The sequence below is a fragment of the Hemitrygon akajei genome, chromosome 20 (assembly GCF_048418815.1).
Source record: "Hemitrygon akajei chromosome 20, sHemAka1.3, whole genome shotgun sequence".
In the NCBI taxonomy this organism is placed as follows: Eukaryota; Metazoa; Chordata; class Chondrichthyes; order Myliobatiformes; family Dasyatidae; genus Hemitrygon; species Hemitrygon akajei.
In genome coordinates, this window is record NC_133143.1 from 64,711,135 (window position 1) to 64,728,635 (window position 17,501).

Consider the following 17,501-nt stretch of genomic DNA (forward strand, 5'->3'; position numbering starts at 1 on the left):
CCAGTCTGCGATGAGGCTCATCAACGCAGAGGATGGGCATATCCTGAAAACCCGATACATAGAAACACAGAAAACCTACGTCACAATACAGGCCCTTCGGTCCACAAAACTGTGCCGAACATGGCATTACCTTAGAAATTACCTAGGGTTACCCATAGCCCTCTATTTTTCTGAGCTCCATGTGCCCGTCCAGGAGTTTCTAAAAAGACCCTATCGTATCCGCCTCCACCACCGTCACCGGCAGCCCATTCCACGCACTCACCACTCCCTGCGTAAAAAACTTACCCCTTACATTTCCTCTGTACCTAGACAGCTCTGTCAGACTCGCAAGTGAAGCGCTGCCTCACCTGGAAGGAATGTGTGGGGCCCTGAACAGAGGTTGAGGGAGAAGGTGAAGGGGATGATGTAGCATTGCTTTTGTTTGCAGAGATAAAGGCCAGGAGGGAGATTAGTGGTGAGGAACAAATGGACAAGGGAATCATGGAGAAAGTGACCCCTGCAAAAGGGAGAGGGGTGGGGAGGTAAAGATGTGTTTGGTGGTGAGGTCCCACTGAAGCTCCTTTCACACCTTGTTCCATATACTCACTGCCTTCTCTTTAGGTGGTCATTAGAGATTACCCTCTCACCTTAAGCCTGCTCCCCCTAGTTTCAGATTTCCGACACTTGGAAAATAACTGTGACTATATTCCCCATCTATGGTACTCGTTTCATATCCCTCAATAAAGTCACTTCACAGCCTCCATTGCTCCAAGGAAAATAGTCCAAGCTGATTCAAACTCTCCATTTAACATACCCCTCCAATCAAGGCAACATTCCTGTGAATCTTTTCTGCTTCTGCTCCTTCCCCGACTTATTCACAGCTTTGGAACGGCACAGCAACTAGATCTGCACACAATACTCCAGCTGCAGCTGTAATGTGACAACCCACTCTCCCACTCAAAGCCTTGGCCAACAATAGCAAGCATACCATACATGTTCTTCATCCCTCTGTCTACTTGTGTCACTGCTCTGAGGCAACTTTGTGCTCGTACTCCAAGGTCTTTCCGTTCAGTAACACTCCCCAGGGCCCTGCTATTCACCCTGCACGTCCAAGCCTGTTTTAACTTCTCAGAATGCATCATTTCACAAACTTGCCTGGGTTAAAGTCCATCTTCCATTCGCAGGTCAGAATCAGAATCAGGTTCAATATCACTGGCATATGTCCTGAAATTTGTTGTTATGCAACAGCAGTACCTTGCCAACATTGTAATAAAATCTTTAAATTACAGTAAGAAATATATATATATATATTTTGCAGTTGAGCTTGATTTTCTTGTAACCCTAGTCACCTTCTTCACTAACCACTAAACCACTAACTTTTGTGTTTTCTACAAACTTACTAATCATGTCACTAACACACTATTTCAAATCATTAATATACATTAATTATTAATATATTCAATGTATATTATGCTATGTATAAGATATTAATTATTTATAATCAATACTATATTATATATTATTAATTAATACATCATTAGTATATAGTTAACTATATAAATAATTAATGGTATTAATTATTTATACATTAATGTGGCATGGTACCATACCGGTTAGCACAATACTATTACAGTGCCAATGATCTGGAATTAATTCTTCTGTTGTCTATAAGTAGTTTGTACATTCTCCCTGTGGGTTCTCTGGCTTCCTCCCCCATTCCAAAGATGTATGGGTTTATTGGTTAAATGGTTACAGGGATGTAATTCGGCAGCATGGGCTTGTTGGGCCAGAAGGGCTATATCTTGAAATTTAAAAAAAAATTGAGGACAAACAACAAAATCAGGGCTTTAAATGGTGATATATATGTACTTTGATAATAAATGTACTTTTAACTATGAATAAAAGACACAGTCCTGATACCTGGGCACACCACTGATCACAGACCTCCAATACGAGAAATTATCTTGCACCACCAGCCTACACCTACCACTAAGACAATTTTGTTTGTCCTGGGGATCCCATGCATTCAAACCCTCTGGACTATCCTAACCTGTGTGACCTTGTGAAAGGCCCTGCTAATTCCACATAGGTAACAGCCATCATGCCGTCTTAACAACTCCCTTAGTCACCTCTCCCAAAAACACAATCAAATTTCCTACATACAAAGCCACTTAGACTATCTCCAATATGATAGAATTCACGTTGTAGTTTGACAGAGAGAAGATAAAGACAGATGTATTACTATGACAGTGGAGTAAAAAGAATTAGAGAGGTATGAGAGAGGAGCTAGACATAGTTGATTGGAAGGGGACACTGGCAAGGATGACGGTAGAGCAGCAGAGGTTGGAATTTCTGGGGACAATTCCGAGGATGCAGGATAATACATCTCATAGATAAAGAAGTATTCTAAAGGGAGAACGAGGCAACAATAGCTGACAAGGGAAGTCAAGGACTGCATAAAAACAAAAGAGAGGGTATATACTATAACAAAAAAATAATGGGAAGTTAGAGGATTGGGAAACTTTTAAAAAACAACCAAATGCAACTGAAAAAGCCACATGGAGAGGAAAGATGAAATATGAAGGTAAGCTAGCTTACTTTCCCTTTTCTCACTACCTTACTTTCCCTTTTCTATTTTCTAATTATGATTTATAATTCAAATTTTTATTATATTTACTTCGATTTGTATTTCAGGGAGCACGAAGCGCAGAATCAAATATCGCTGTGATGATTGTACACTCTAGTATCAATTGTTTGGTGACAATAAAGTAAAGAAAGAATAATATAAAAGAGGACACAGAAAGTGTTTTTCAGATATATAAAGTACAAAAGAGGGACGAGAGTGGATATTGTACTGTTGGAAAAGGACACTGGAAAGATAGTAATGGGGGACAAAGAAATGATTGACGAACTGAGTAAGTATTTTGCATCAGTTTGCACTGTGGAAGTCACTAGCAGAATGCCAGAAATGTGAGAGCATCAGGAGGCAGAAGGGAGGCTCATTGCTATTAGTAAGCAGGTGCTTGGAAAGCCACAGGCTTTGAAGGTAGATAAGTCACCTGGACCAGATGGACTACATCCCAGGGTTGAAGAGATTGTGGAGGCATTAGTCATGATCTGAGGAAGAAGAAATAAATTATTGGCCAGTTACCCTGACTTCAGTAGTTGGAAAGATGTTGGAGTCCATTATTAAGGAAAAAGTTTCAGGGTACTTGGAGGCACATGATAAAGAAGACTGTAGTCAGCATGCTTTCATTAAGGGGAAATCTTGCCTGGCAAATCAACTGGAATCCTTTGAGGAAACACCAGGCAGGATAGACAAAAGAGTCAGTGAATGTTGTATATTTGGATTTTCAGAAGGCCTTTGACAAAGTTGCCACATATGAGGCTGCTTAACAAGGTAAGAGCCCATGGTATTACAGGAAAGATACTAGCTGGACAGAAGATTGGCTGACTGGTGGGAGGCAAAGTGGGAATAAAGGGGGCCTATTATGGTTGGCAGCTGGTGACTAGTGGCATTCCACAGGGACTGCTTCCGTTCACATTATATTTCAGATTTGGATATCAGAATTGATGGCTTTGTGGCCAAGTTTACAGACGATACGGAGATACATAGAGGTGAAGGTAATGTAAAGGAAGCAGGGAGCTTGCGGAAAGACTTTGACAGATTGTGAGAATGGGCAAAGAAGTGGCAGATGGAATACAGTGTAGGGAAGTGTAAGATCATGCACTTTGACAGAAGGAATAAAGGCATAGACTATTATCTAAATGGGGAGAAAATTTAAAAAAAGAGGTGCAAAGGAACTTGTGACACCTTGTTCAAGATACCCTAAAGGTTAACTTCAGGTTGAGTTGGAGGCAAGGAAGGTAAAGTCAACTTTAGCATTCATTCAAGGGAGCTAGAGTAAAAGAGCAAGGATGTGCAGAAAGTATTGTGAGCAATTTTGGGTACCTTATCTAAGAAAGGATATGCTGGTTTTGGAGAAGGTCCAGAGGAGATTCATGAAAATTATACCAAGAATGGAAGGGTTAATATATGAGCGTGTTTGATGGCTCTGGGCCTCTACTCATTGGAGTTTAGAAGAATGAGGAGGGATTTCATTAAAACCTAACAAATATAGACAGGCCTAAATGGATTGGATGTGGAGAAAATGGTTCTTATAGCAGGTGAGTCTAGGACTAGAGGACACAGCTGCAGAATAGAGGGTTGTCTATTTAGAACAGAAATGAGGAGGAATTTCTTCAGCCAGTGAATCTGTGAAACTCATTACTCCAGATAGCTGTGGAGGCCAAGTCAATGAAGCTATTTAAATCAAAGATTGATAGGTTCTTGATTAATCAGGGCATCAAAAGTTATGGGTAGAGGGTAAGAGAAAGTGTTTGAGAGGGATAATAAATCAGCCATGATGGAATGACAGAGCAGCTCAATGGGCTAAATGGCCCAATTCTGCACCTATGTCTTATGGTCTTATTAGTCCCGTATTCAGCACTCATTTTGTCTTTTTCTCTTGCAAAATTCTTTTACACACTAGGGTAAAATCTACACAAGGAGTGAGGGCCTCAGGGCTCTATGTTTCACTCACTCCACCACTGACACACAGTAGCAGCAGTGAGCACCATCTACAGGAAACACTCCAGCACCTCACCAACAAGGCTCCTCCGACCGCAGCTTCCAAATCCACCACCTCTACCAGCTGGAAGGGCAAGGTCAGCAAAAGCACAAGGATTACCGTCCCCTAGAAGTTCACTCCAAGCCTCACACCATTCTGACTTGGAAACGTATCGCCGTTCCGTCACCGTTGCTGGGTCAAAATCCTGGAATTCCTCCCTTAACAGCAGCGTGTGTGTACCCAGACCTTAAGGACTGCAGCTGTTCAAGAAGACAGCTCACCACCACCTCCTCAAGGGCAACAAGGGATGAAAGCAAGTGCTGGCTCAGGCTGTGTAACCCACATCCCTTCAATGAATACAAAAAAATGACTGGGACTAGAGGGACATGGGTCATGTGCAAGCAGATGGAATTAGTTTCGGTTGGCATCGTGGCTGCAGCAGATATTGTATGCCAATTGGCCTTCATCTGTACTGTAGTCTGTGAGCTCAAAACAAAACCTGTTCAAACTTTAGATTCATGATCGACAAAAATTCATGATATGTAGGAAGAAGGAAACTAATCATGCAAAAATCACAAGGCAGAAACAAGTAATCAAAAATAAAAATGAACAATTATCTACCAATCAAAATTCCAGGGAATTAAAAGCATGTCATGAAAATGATTTTGGCACTTGCCTACATTATTAATTATCCAAAGGAAATTGTTCCAGTAAAAAAAAGAATTGCATAACGGACACACAAGAATTACCATAAAATCATAAAACAAAGGAGCAGAATTAGGCCATTCAGCCTATCGAATCTGCTTCACCATTCCATCATGGCTGATTTATTATCCCTCTCAGCCCCATTCTCCTGTTTTCTCTCCATAACTTGATGCCCTGACTAATCAAGAATCTATCATACTCCACTTTAAATATACTCAAAGATTGTCACTGTTCTTTTTCTGTGAAGAGGGGCTGGGGATTTGATGTTATTGTTGCTGTGTTTTATTTTGAGATTCAATGTTATCATCACAGCTTTTATCTGTAAGGGAGAGGGCAAGAGATTTGTGAGTCAGGTTTCTTTTTCTTTTTTGTGTTGGGGAGAAGTGATGGATTTTCTTTTCAACAATTTCCATGGTTTCCGTATTTCATGACTATCTGGACAAAGTGAATATCAGAGTTGTATTGTACATGCAAGTTTAGACAATAAAATGAAAAATGGAAAATGAAACAAAATAAATGAGCCTCAGAGACATGGCAATGAATTCTACAGATTCACCACCCTCTATCTAAAGAAATTCCTTCTCATCTCCAATGCCAGCACATCTTTTCTTCGATAAGGAGCTAAAACTGCTCAGAATACTCCAAGTCTTATGAACAATGCCTTATAAAGCTTTAACATTACATCTTTGCTCTAATACTCCAGTCCTCTTGAAATAATTGCTAACGATGCATTTGCCATCCTTACCACCAACTCAGCTTGCAAGTTAACCTTTAGGGAAAACTGCACAAGGATTCCCAAGTCCGCGTGCACCACTGACAATTCTCCGCTTAGAAAATAGTCTGCACCTTTATTCCTTCTGCCAAAGTACATGACCAAGCACTTCCCTACCCAATATTACATCTGACACTTCTTTGCTTATTCTCCTAATCTGTCCAAATTCTTCTGTAGACTCCTTGCTTCCTCTACATTATCTGCCCCTCTATCTATCTTCATCTGCTAACTTGGCCACAAAGACATCCATTCTGTCATCTGAATTCCTCTTAAGGAAACCATGCTGACTTTGGCCTATCATGTACCTCCAAGTAACCAGAAACTTCAACCTTAATAAATGTTCTCCAACATCTTCCCAGCCACTTAAGTCATCAGACCTATAACTCGGCCTCTAATTTCCTTTCTTCTGCGTCCCTTTCTTCTTATGGAGTGCAGTGACATTTGTAACGTTCCGGTCCTTTGGAACCATTCAAGAAACTTGTGTCTCCTCAATCTCTTCAGCTACCTCTTTCAGAATACTGGGGTGTAGTCCACCTGTTCAAGGTGACTTAGTAACCTTCAGACTTTTCAGTTTCCCAAGCACCTTCTCCTTAGTAATATTAATGACAATCAATTCGCCCCTGACACTCTTGAATCTCTGGCATTCTACTAGTGAAGACTGATGCAAGATAGTGTACTTATTAAGTTTGTCCGCCATTTCTTTGATCACAATTACTAATTCTCCAGTATCAGTTTTCAGCGGTCTGATATCCACTCTCACCTCTCTTTAACTCTTTTATATATCTTTAAAAATATTTTGGTATCCTCTTTGATATTTTTGGCAGGTTTGCCTTCGCATTTCATCTTTTCTCTCCTTATGTGTTTGTTTTGCCTTCTGGTGTAAGCTTCTCAATCCTCTAACTTTTGCTATATTATACAACTCTGTTTTGCTTTTATGCTGCCTGTGACTTCCATTTTCAGTCACAGTTGCCTCATTCTCCCTTCAGAATATTCCTTCGTCTTTGAAATAAATCTATCCTGCACCTTCCAAATTGCCTCCAGAAACTCCAGCCATTGCTGTTCTGCTGTTATCCCTGCTTGTGTCTCTTTCCAGTCAACTTTGGCCTCCTCCTCTCTTACGCCTCTGTAATTCCCATTACTCCACTATAATTTTGATAGTTTCTCAAAATTATAATACCACACAGAAAATAATCATTGTATTTATAGATATGCTTTCCAGTTCCCTCATTCTGCATAGAATAGCCCATCCCCAATCATATATACTTTACACATCTTCTATCTGAAGAATACAGTACGGTGCAAAAATCTTAGTAACATATATATAGCTAGGGTACTGAAGACTTTTTCACAGTACTGTAGTAATTTTATGCATTGCACCGTACTGCTGCTGCAAAATAAACAAATTTCATGATATATCTGTGTGATGATAATCCTGATTCTTGTATGAGTTTCTATTGTGAACTGAGAGTGGGAAGGGGACAGAGAAAGGGGAATCATGGTTGGGAAAAGGAGAAGGGAGAGGCGAGGGAGAGGAGACAGAGAGGGGAGGTAGTGGGAAGCACCAGAGAGACATTCTGTACTGATCAATAAACCAATTGTTTGGAATCAGATGAACTTGTCTGGTGTCTCAGGGCTGGGTGTGTCCACAGAGTGCCACCCCCTGCACCTGGCACTCCTTCTCTGCCACCTGACCCACTCCCCTCCCGTGGTACTCCATCCTCGCCATTCCCAACATCCTTTGCTACTGCCATATTTACAAACTTACCCTCTTCTGATTTGAACGAACTGTACTCCTAAATAGCTTTATTTCAGTATTGATGGCATTAGCCACTTCTAAATGGTCATAAAACTCCAGTACACAGATTTTTGCATGTTAAAATTTTGCTTCATAGTATAATTCCCAGATGGATTCCGCTTTGCCTCGGGATTTAGTTAATATGATTCAATAACAGCTTTTCATAATTAAAATTATGTTGAAATGCAATCACCAAAATTTAGTTTTGAGGAGTGTGAAGAGATGTGTTTTGACAAAAAGAATAAGGAAATTGACAAATAGACCAGTTCCAAAGAGTGTTGGAAATGGAGGGACTGCAGGGGAAAACTGAAGGTATATACATCTAGCTGCCACTTTATTAGGTTCACCTGTACACCCTTTCGTTAATGCAAATATCTAATCAGCCAATCATGTGGCAGCAGCTCAATGCATAAAAGCATGCAGACATGGTCAAGAGGTTGAGTTGGTTTTTCAGACCAAACACTGGGGAAGAAATGTGATCTATGTGTCTTTGACTGTGGAATGATTGTTGGTGCCAGATGGGGTGGTTTGAGTATCTGAGAAACTGCTGCTCTGCTGTAATTTTCACACACAACAGTCTCTAGAGTTTACAGAGAATGGTTAAAAAATAAACAAAAATCCAGTGAACATCAGTTCTTTGGGCAAAATGCCTTGTTAATGAGAGAGGTCAGAGGAGAGTGGCCAGACGGGTTTAAGCTGACAGGAAGGTGACAGAAACTCAAATAACCACACATTAGAATGGTGGTGTGCAGAAGAACATCTCTGAGTGCTCAACATGTCGAACCTTGAAATGTGATGGGCTACAGCAGCAGATGACCATGAACATACGCTCAGTGACCACAATGTTAGGTACAGAAGGTAACTAATAAAGCGGGCGCTGGGAGTATATTCTGCCAGTGCAATGGATTCTATATTTGGAAGGCAGTATAAATCAAGACCAGTGTCAGTTAACATGATTGGACTTGAGAACAATTTGTTGTTTAAATGGAAATGGCAAATTCAGAAAAATCATAGGGAAAGATGAAGTAGATTAAAACTTTATTTCCTGGAATGTAGAAGAACGAGGGGAGACTTGATATAGGTATATGAAATTATGAGGGCTATAGACAGGGTAAATGCAACCAGGCCTTTTCCACTGAAGTTGGGTGACACCAGAACTGGAGGTTATGAGTTAAGAGTGTAAGGTGAAATGTTTAAGGGGAGCATGAAGGCGAACTTCTTCACTCAAAGAGTGCCGAGAGTGTGGAACAAGCTGCCAGCAGAGATGGTGGATGCAGGTTCCATTTCAACACTTAAGAGAAATTCCGATATGTACATGGATGGGAAGGATATGGAGGGGTCTGGTCCACATGCAGGCTGATGGGATTAGGCAGAATAAGAACTCAGCATGAACTTAGTGGGGTGACAGTATTCTATGTTCCATTTATTCAAACAAAATCAATTAAGCTGTTTATTCAAAGATTTCTCATGCTAATTTGATGAATTACATGGGGTTTGAATATTAAACTCAGATATTTTTGGTTTATTTTCCGTTCAGAGAATGTTAACATAATTTTATAGGATCATCGCCTCCCAATTCACGTCCTCACTTCTACCAAGCTGCAATTTTCAGTTTGCATGCATATCTCCAAAAACCCACTCAGCATCACAAAGCAAGAGGTTTCCAAATTTTATTTAATTTTATTTTTAGTCAGAGATACAGCATGGAAGAGGCCCTTCTGGCCCAATGAGCCACACCGCCCATCAACCCAATGATTAACCCTAGCCTAATCACAGGACAATTCTTCTATGGCCAATTAACCAGTACATCTTTGGACTGTGGGAGGAAATTGTAACACCCAGAGGAAACCCATGCACTCACAGGAAGAATACGCAAACCTTATTACAGAGGACACCAGAAATGAACTCTGATATCTGAGGCTCTGAGTTGTAATGGCGGCACGGTCACCACTACATCACCATGGCGTCCCACGCAAATAATAATGAAAACAACCAATGGGAGAGGAGCCACGGCAGCCACTTTATCTGGGACCACTATTGACTGTAAGTGAAGGATGACCTTTAGCAGTCACAAAAGCCATTAAATTCCCGCTTAGCTGACAAAAGGTATAAAAGAGAAAGATAAACAGCAATGGTTCCTGAGGGAAAAGCTTAAATTAGTTTGACAGCAGCACAATTGACAAGTGAAAACTGAGCCTGGGAATTAATAGGTCAAATTTACATAACATTGAAGAGTATTGTTGAAATGTCAATATTAGAATGTATTGCCATTGCCACATTAATCTGTATTTTCATTTTTTTTCTTTTTAAAAAAAATTTCAATCATTTTCCTTCATTGCAACACTTCAAATAGTTTTCTATATAGCATGGAAGTTTAAGGAATTGAGACAAGTAAATATTAGTTTAGAGCTCTAAGTTCAAAGTAATTTATTATCAAAGTACATATATATCATCATTTTCTTGCAGGCATTCACAGTAAGTAATACAAAGAAACATAATAAAATCACTGAAAAGCCACACACGAGATGGACAAACAACCAATGTGCAAAAGACTGCAAACTGTTCAAATGCAAAAAGAAAAAAACAATCAAAATAATAATAATACATAAATAAGAAAAACATATTGAGAACAGGAAACGAAGAGTCCTTGAAAATGAGTCCATAGGATATGAGAACATTTCAGTGTCGGGATTAGTGAAGTTGAGTGAAGTTATTCCCACTGGTTCAAGAGAATCAGTGAGAAACTGCACACAATAAGATGGACAAATGACCAATGTGGAAAAGACAACAAACTGGGCAAATACAAAAATAAAAATAATAGTTATAATAAATAAATAAATAGTCAATAACTATCAAGAGCATGAGATGAAGAGTCCTTGAAAAGTAAATCCATGGGTTGTGGCAACAGTTCAGTGTTGAAGTTGAAAGAAGTTATCTCTTCTGGTTCAGGAGCCTGATGGCTGAAGGGTAATAACTGTTCCTGAAGTTGCTGTACCTTCTTCTGAATGACAGCAGTGAAAAAAGAACAGCGGGTGTACTGATGATGGATGCGGCTTTCTTGTAGCAGGGCTTTTTGTAAACGTGCTCAATGTTGGGGAGCACTTAATTTACGTATTATGAACTGGGCTGTATCCACTACTTTTTAAAGATCCAATCAATGTCAGGAAGGTGCATTTGGTAGATCGTCAGATAGTCCTAGGACCAGCACATAAGTTCAATCAGAAAGGAGTCACTCTAGCCTTTGTTGATTCAATTCTACCCCCACCCACCTCCCCCACTTTCCCAACCCACCCATCTTCCCCCTTACCTGGCCTCACCCATCACCTGCCAGCTTGAGATCAAAGAGGAATAAAATGTCATGGCAGCAGCCACAGAAACCATTGTCATTTTTGATTTTGTACAGAAGGCGAACTCAATTGATAGGTCAATGAAAGGCTTGAGAACAATGGAAAGTGACAATCTGCAAACAAGTTTCAGGCACATTAATCAAAGAACTTAATAACAAAGAAAGTTACATCATAATCTGAGAGATTTTGAATCAGAAGTTTGCCAGCTCCATCATGGGCACTTGCCTCTCCAGCATTGAGAACATCCTCAAAAGGTGAAAACTTTAAAAAGCAGCATTGATCATAAAGGACCCCCATCACCCAAGACACGCCCTCTTCTCATTGCTACCATCAAGGAGGTGGTACAGGAGCGTAAAAACACACACTCATTATTTCAAGAACATTTCCTGTCCACCATCAGATTTCTGAATGGACAATGAACCCAGATATATTATTACGTTTTCTATTATTATCATCATCATTATTTTTTCTCTATTTTTGCTCCCTTTTTGCAATATTTATTTAATTCAATTTTTATACATGCTTCTTACTGTAATTTATAGTTTTTATTATGTATTGCTCTGTACAGTTGCCGCAAAACGACAAATTTCATGACATATGCCAGTGACATTAAACCTAATTCTGATTCTGAATTGTCAGATGGAAATAGATTGAAAAGAAAGTGACTTGTACAAATACTGTGGATAAAGAACTAGATTACTGAAGCAGGAAAAACTTGATTTTTTGAGGGCATTTGCAATACCATTACATACCAGATGGAATCTATAGCAGGGCTTTTGCTTTAAGGACAGATGTTATTAAAATATATTTTACTATTAGTTCCTCCCAAGATTATATTGTTATCAGTTTGGAATGAAAAGATCAATAATTATTCAATCAGTAGGATATCAAGTGACAGAAATGAATGAGAACCATTATGTTCCACAAAAATGAAGTTACAAAATGTTGCCATTGTCAGAAATCATATTCGACCATATTGTTATCTGAGGAAAAGTCTCAACAGATTGCAAAGTTAAGCGAAATCTCCTTCCACTGAAGCTTTGGAATGCTGATCTGATTTTTGAATTGCTTCATAATTCACATGGTAGCAAAATGGGACCCAAGAGCAGACTCAATCACTGTGGTGATGAGAACCTTAACAAAACAACCAAAAGTCAACAAATCATGTAAACTGTCCTTTGCACACATAGTTATGTCAATCCAATGTATCAAAATCTCACAAATAGTGCAGCTTTTCCATATCGTGACACGCATCTCCCTGAACTGTCTCAGTTATTATTCTACATGATCATCCCAAGTGAAAAATAAATACACAGCCATCCTCATCATCATGTATTGTGTTCTATGATGTGCTGACCAAGACTTCCAACTGTCTTTAATTTGTGAAGTTCTAATAAGCTCTTCAAAACTTTTGCATGTCCATCCCTTGATGAAACTCATGAATGTCATATGTTGTTGACCACAACTTTTTCTTCCATCAATTTTTCCTGCTGCTACAAGATGTTCGAATTTCTCTTTCCTCAGTACATGTCCCAAAAATTCCAGCTGCTGTTTCCTGATTGATGATATTAGCTCTCTTTTTATGGCTTTTTGCAATACTTCTTCACTTGTTACTCTGTCCTTCAATGATATTTTCATCATTCTCAAAAACCATAATTTTGCAACTTCGAGTCTTCCCTCATTTTGCTTTCATATTGTCCAACATTCGCTTCCATATGTTAGTGTGGAATGAACATAGCACTGTAAAACTCTGAGTATTATATCTATAGAAATGATGTTATTCTTCTGTATCTTGCTCAAATGCTTGAATGTGCATTTAACAATCTCAATCCTAATTTCAACATCAGCTCTACCATCAGAGGTTATTGTGCTTTCAAATTAATTGAACTTCCATGCTTGTTTAATTGTTTCGATGCCCACTTCCAGTTCGCATTTCTATATTTCTTTCTTCTTTGTGACAACTATATATTATCTACTTTGAACAACTGACGATATGCAGAAAACACAATGCTGATAGCTACCTCTAAAGAGATGCTTTAAGACATTTAAAGTATCTTACACTTTAAAAATGATTAATCATCTTCTATTTTAGTACAAGAATGACTACCTATGAATATTAAAACAGGTTTCACACAGGTTATATTCTGGTACATCTGCAAATTAAGATTTTTGCTAAGATGTTAAGCTGATTCCCTTTTTCATAGTATGAATTTCTTTTCTTGATGTTCTAAGCAGGTAATGGAAAATCGAACGATCTAGTAATGTCTAAACACAAGAGGTTCTGCAGATGTTGGATATCTAGATCAACATACACAACATGCAGGAGGAACTCAGCAGGTCAGGCAGCATCCATAGAAGGAATATGTAGTCGACATTTCGGGCCAAGACATGATGAAGTTCTGAAGTTCTGACATGATGGTCCGAAACATTGAACCTAGAAATGTCTTCTCCTTGGAAGTACTTACCTCACACACAGATAATGACACCATCAGTTTCACCTCTTACAGTACACATTTTACTTGAGTACTTGCAGGATGAAGTAGACAGTAGTCGAGCTTAGCTGCAAAATCTGATAACTTAATAAAATAGTACTTACTTTTGTTAATCACACCACCATCACCTGCAGTAAAACAACCTTCTAAATAAAGAAAACAAAATATTGAAACCTAGGCAACATTTTGTCTTGGTGAATCTTCAAATGACAACAACCTGGAATCTTGTGAATAGTTTACCTTAATGAAGTTGCAAAGATCACAAATTTTTGGTTCCAACTGTAAAAGAAATCTCAAGGGTGAAGGAAGACACAATGTCTTTTTTGCAATTAGTTAAACACCATATATTTTTGGCAGGGGCAGGCTTTTGATTAGCTTTCTTCCCTGTGTTGGCTCAAAGAAGTTGCTGCAATTAGTTTTCAACCCCTAATCAGAGCCAGTCAGCTTCCTCTGCAACTGGATCCTTGACTTCCTCATTGGGAGACCACAATCATTGTGGATCAGAAATAACACCCCCTCCTTGCTGACTATCAACACCTCAAGGATGCCTGCCTAGCCCACTGCTCCACTCTATCTTTACTCATGACTGTGTGGCTAGGCACTGCTCACATGCCATCTGTAAATTTGCTAATAACACAAGTGTTGTTGATAGAATCTCAAATGGTGACAAGGTGGCTTATGAGAATGAGATAGATTGGTTGGTAGCTGGTGTCACAACAACAATATTCCACTCAGTATCAGTAAGACCAAGGAATTGATTGTGAACTTCAGGAAGGTGAAATCAGGAGAGTACACACCAGTCCTCATCGAGGGATCAGCAGTGGAAAGGATGAACAGATTCAAGTTCTTGGGTGTCAACATCTCCAAAGATCTGTCGTGGGCCCAACATATTGATGCAGTTATGAAGATGCACACAAGCCACCATATTTAATTTGGAACTTGAGGGGATTTGATATGTCACTAAAGACTATAGAAAATTTCTAAAGATGTACCATACAGGGCATTCTAACTGGTTGCATCTGGTATGGAGGCAGTGGTGGATGGGATCTGAAAAAGCTGCAGAGGACTGTAAACTCAGCAAGCTCCATCATGGGCACTAGCCTCCCCACCATCGAGGATATCTTCAAAAGGCGCTACCTCAAGAAGGCTGCACCATGAAGGACCCTCACAATCCAGGACATGTTCTGTTCTCTTTATTACCTTCAGAGAAGAAGTACAAGAGCCTGAAGACACACACTCAATATTTTAGACAGCCTCTTCCCCTCTGCCAACAGATTCATGAACACTTCTTCACTATTTTACTCTCTTACTATAATTCATAGTCATTATTTTATATTCCACAGTCCTGCTGCCACAAAAAAGAATTTGACGACATGGCAGTGATAATAAATCTGGTTCTGATTCTGAAGTGTACACACATAAACCTATCGAATAGGTCCAGTGTTCAAACAGGCGCCGAGAAAGTCAAGTAGATAAGCTGGACCATATCAAGAATCGTCTTTTGCTCAATTTCTCAAAAGCAGGATTCCAAAGGTACTTCTGTAAAACTCTCTTCTTAATGTTTGAAGCTAATGTACAATCCACACTCTAAGAAACTAATAAGCACGTTATTTTACACAATTTGTCATTCTTCTCAACCAAACATTGAACTATGACCTTTCTGAAGATATAGTTCAGAGCTGTTTGTCCAGAGTTTTGGTGAGTAAAGAATTTGAAGCTGTCATTACAATGTGCCATTGTTGTGCTTGTGGACTATTTGTCCCACTCCCAACAGGGAAGAATCTACCCAGCATTCTCAGCAGGACTACTGGACTCAAAATCAGTTACTCCCCCTAAGCCACCAGGCTGATCAACATCTCCACCCACCCCACCATCACTACATTATCAGAGTTACTGATACTCTTGTATCTTAAAAGTTTGAATAAGTATGGACTTTGTGCAGGAGAATGACGGGAGATTTGAAAGAGGTATATAAAGTTATGAGGGGCATAGGTAGGGTTAATGCAAGCAGTCTTTTCCCGCTGAGGTTGGGTGAACCTAGAACTAGAGGTCATAGGAGAAGTAGAAAGGTGAAATATTCAAGGGAAACATGGGGAGGAACTTCTTTTCTCAGAGGGTGGTACGAGTGTGGAATGAGCTGCCAGAGAAAGTGATAGATGTGGGTTCAATTTCAACAAATGAGAGAAGTTTGGATAAGCAAATGGGTGTGAGAGTATGGAGGGCTATGGTCCAGTTGCAGGTTGATGGGACTAGGCAGAGTAATAGTTCAGCATGGACTAGATGGGCTGAAGGGCTTGTTTCTGTGCTGTAGTGTTCTATGACTCTATAATTGGTGACCAATTACATTTCAAGAGAAGGTATGTTTCACTTCATACCATCAGTAGAGTTAGAATTGTCCCCAGAGAAGTCCTGCTGCCTTTGCATTGGGCTTGGTGAACTTGGGGATAAAAGCAATAGGCCAAATGGCCTTTTCTCTATCTATTCCACTACAACTAATTCTGAAAAACAAAATCAATTTTTGTATTGTGTTGGACAAAGGCCAATAGCACCTTACAAAGACTTTCATATAAACTCATTGGCCACTTTGGCCGGCTGGTGGCGTAGTGGCATCAGCGCCGGACTTCGGAGCGAAGGCTCCTGAGTTCGAATCCAGCCGGCTCCCTTGCACGCTTTCCATCCGTGCTGGGGTGAGCGTCAAGCTAGCAACTCGGCCTTGTAAAAACAAGAAAGCCTGCTAAAAAAACGCCATCACAACAGCGTCCCGATGACTCCACTCAGAGTTAAGGGCTTTCTTCTTCTTCTTCTTCATTGGCCACTTTATTAGGTACACCTGCTCATTAATGCAAATATTTAATCAGCCAATCATGTGGCAGCATCTCAATGTATAAAAGCATGCAGACATGGTCAAGAGATTCAGTTGGTGTGCAGACCAAACATCAGATTAGGGAAGAAATGTGACCTAACTGAATTTGACCATGGAATGACTGTTGGTGCCAGACAGGGTGATATGAGTATCTCAGAAACTGCTGTTCTGCTGGAATTTTCACACAACAGTCTCTAGCGTTTCCAGAGAATAGTGTGAAAAACAACAAGAAAAAGATCCAGTAAGCAACAGTTCTGTGGGTGATAACTCAAATAACCATGTGTACCAACAGTGGTGTACAGAAGACCATCTCTGATTGCACAACACGTTGAATCTTGAAGTGAATGGGCTACAGCAGCAGAAGACCATGAACATACACTCAATGGTCAGTTTATTAGGTCCAAGAGGTATCCTTTACAAATCTGTGCCTACAAAAATTTCAAACCGCACAGCAACCATCTGTCAAGAATGAAATACTGATGCAATTTTATTTATCACACGTACATTAAAATATACAGTGAAATGCTAAGTTTGCATTAACAACCAGCACAGCTAAGGATGGGCTGCAGCAGTTCACAAGTACGGCCATGCAATCCGGCGCCAGCCGAACGTACCCACAGATGCTACTACAGGTTGGACCATCAGAGTTTGGAATTCAATCCCAACGTTATCTGAAAGAAGTCTGTATGTCCTTCCCGTGGAATGCATGGGTTTTCTCCCGGTGCTCCGGTTTCCTCCCACAGTCCAAAAATGTACTGGTTGGAAGGTGACTTAGTCATTGTAAGCTGTCCTGTAATTAGGGAGAGTTAAATGGCGGGGGAGGGCGGTTTCTGGGGTGGCACAGTTCAAAGGGCTGTGAGGAGCTACTCTGCACTGGATCTCCAACATAAAGTGAAAATTTTAAATTCTAAAAATTAACTACTGATTTTCCTTTAGAT

At 39.9% G+C, this 17,501-nt stretch overlaps 1 protein-coding gene across 4 annotated transcripts in view; it reads right to left on the reverse strand.

Moving 5' to 3' along the window:
- Positions 1-17,501, reverse strand: part of LOC140713876 (RNA-binding motif, single-stranded-interacting protein 3) — a 632,800-nt gene that overhangs the window by 171,003 nt on the left and 444,296 nt on the right. The window lies entirely within an intron of this gene.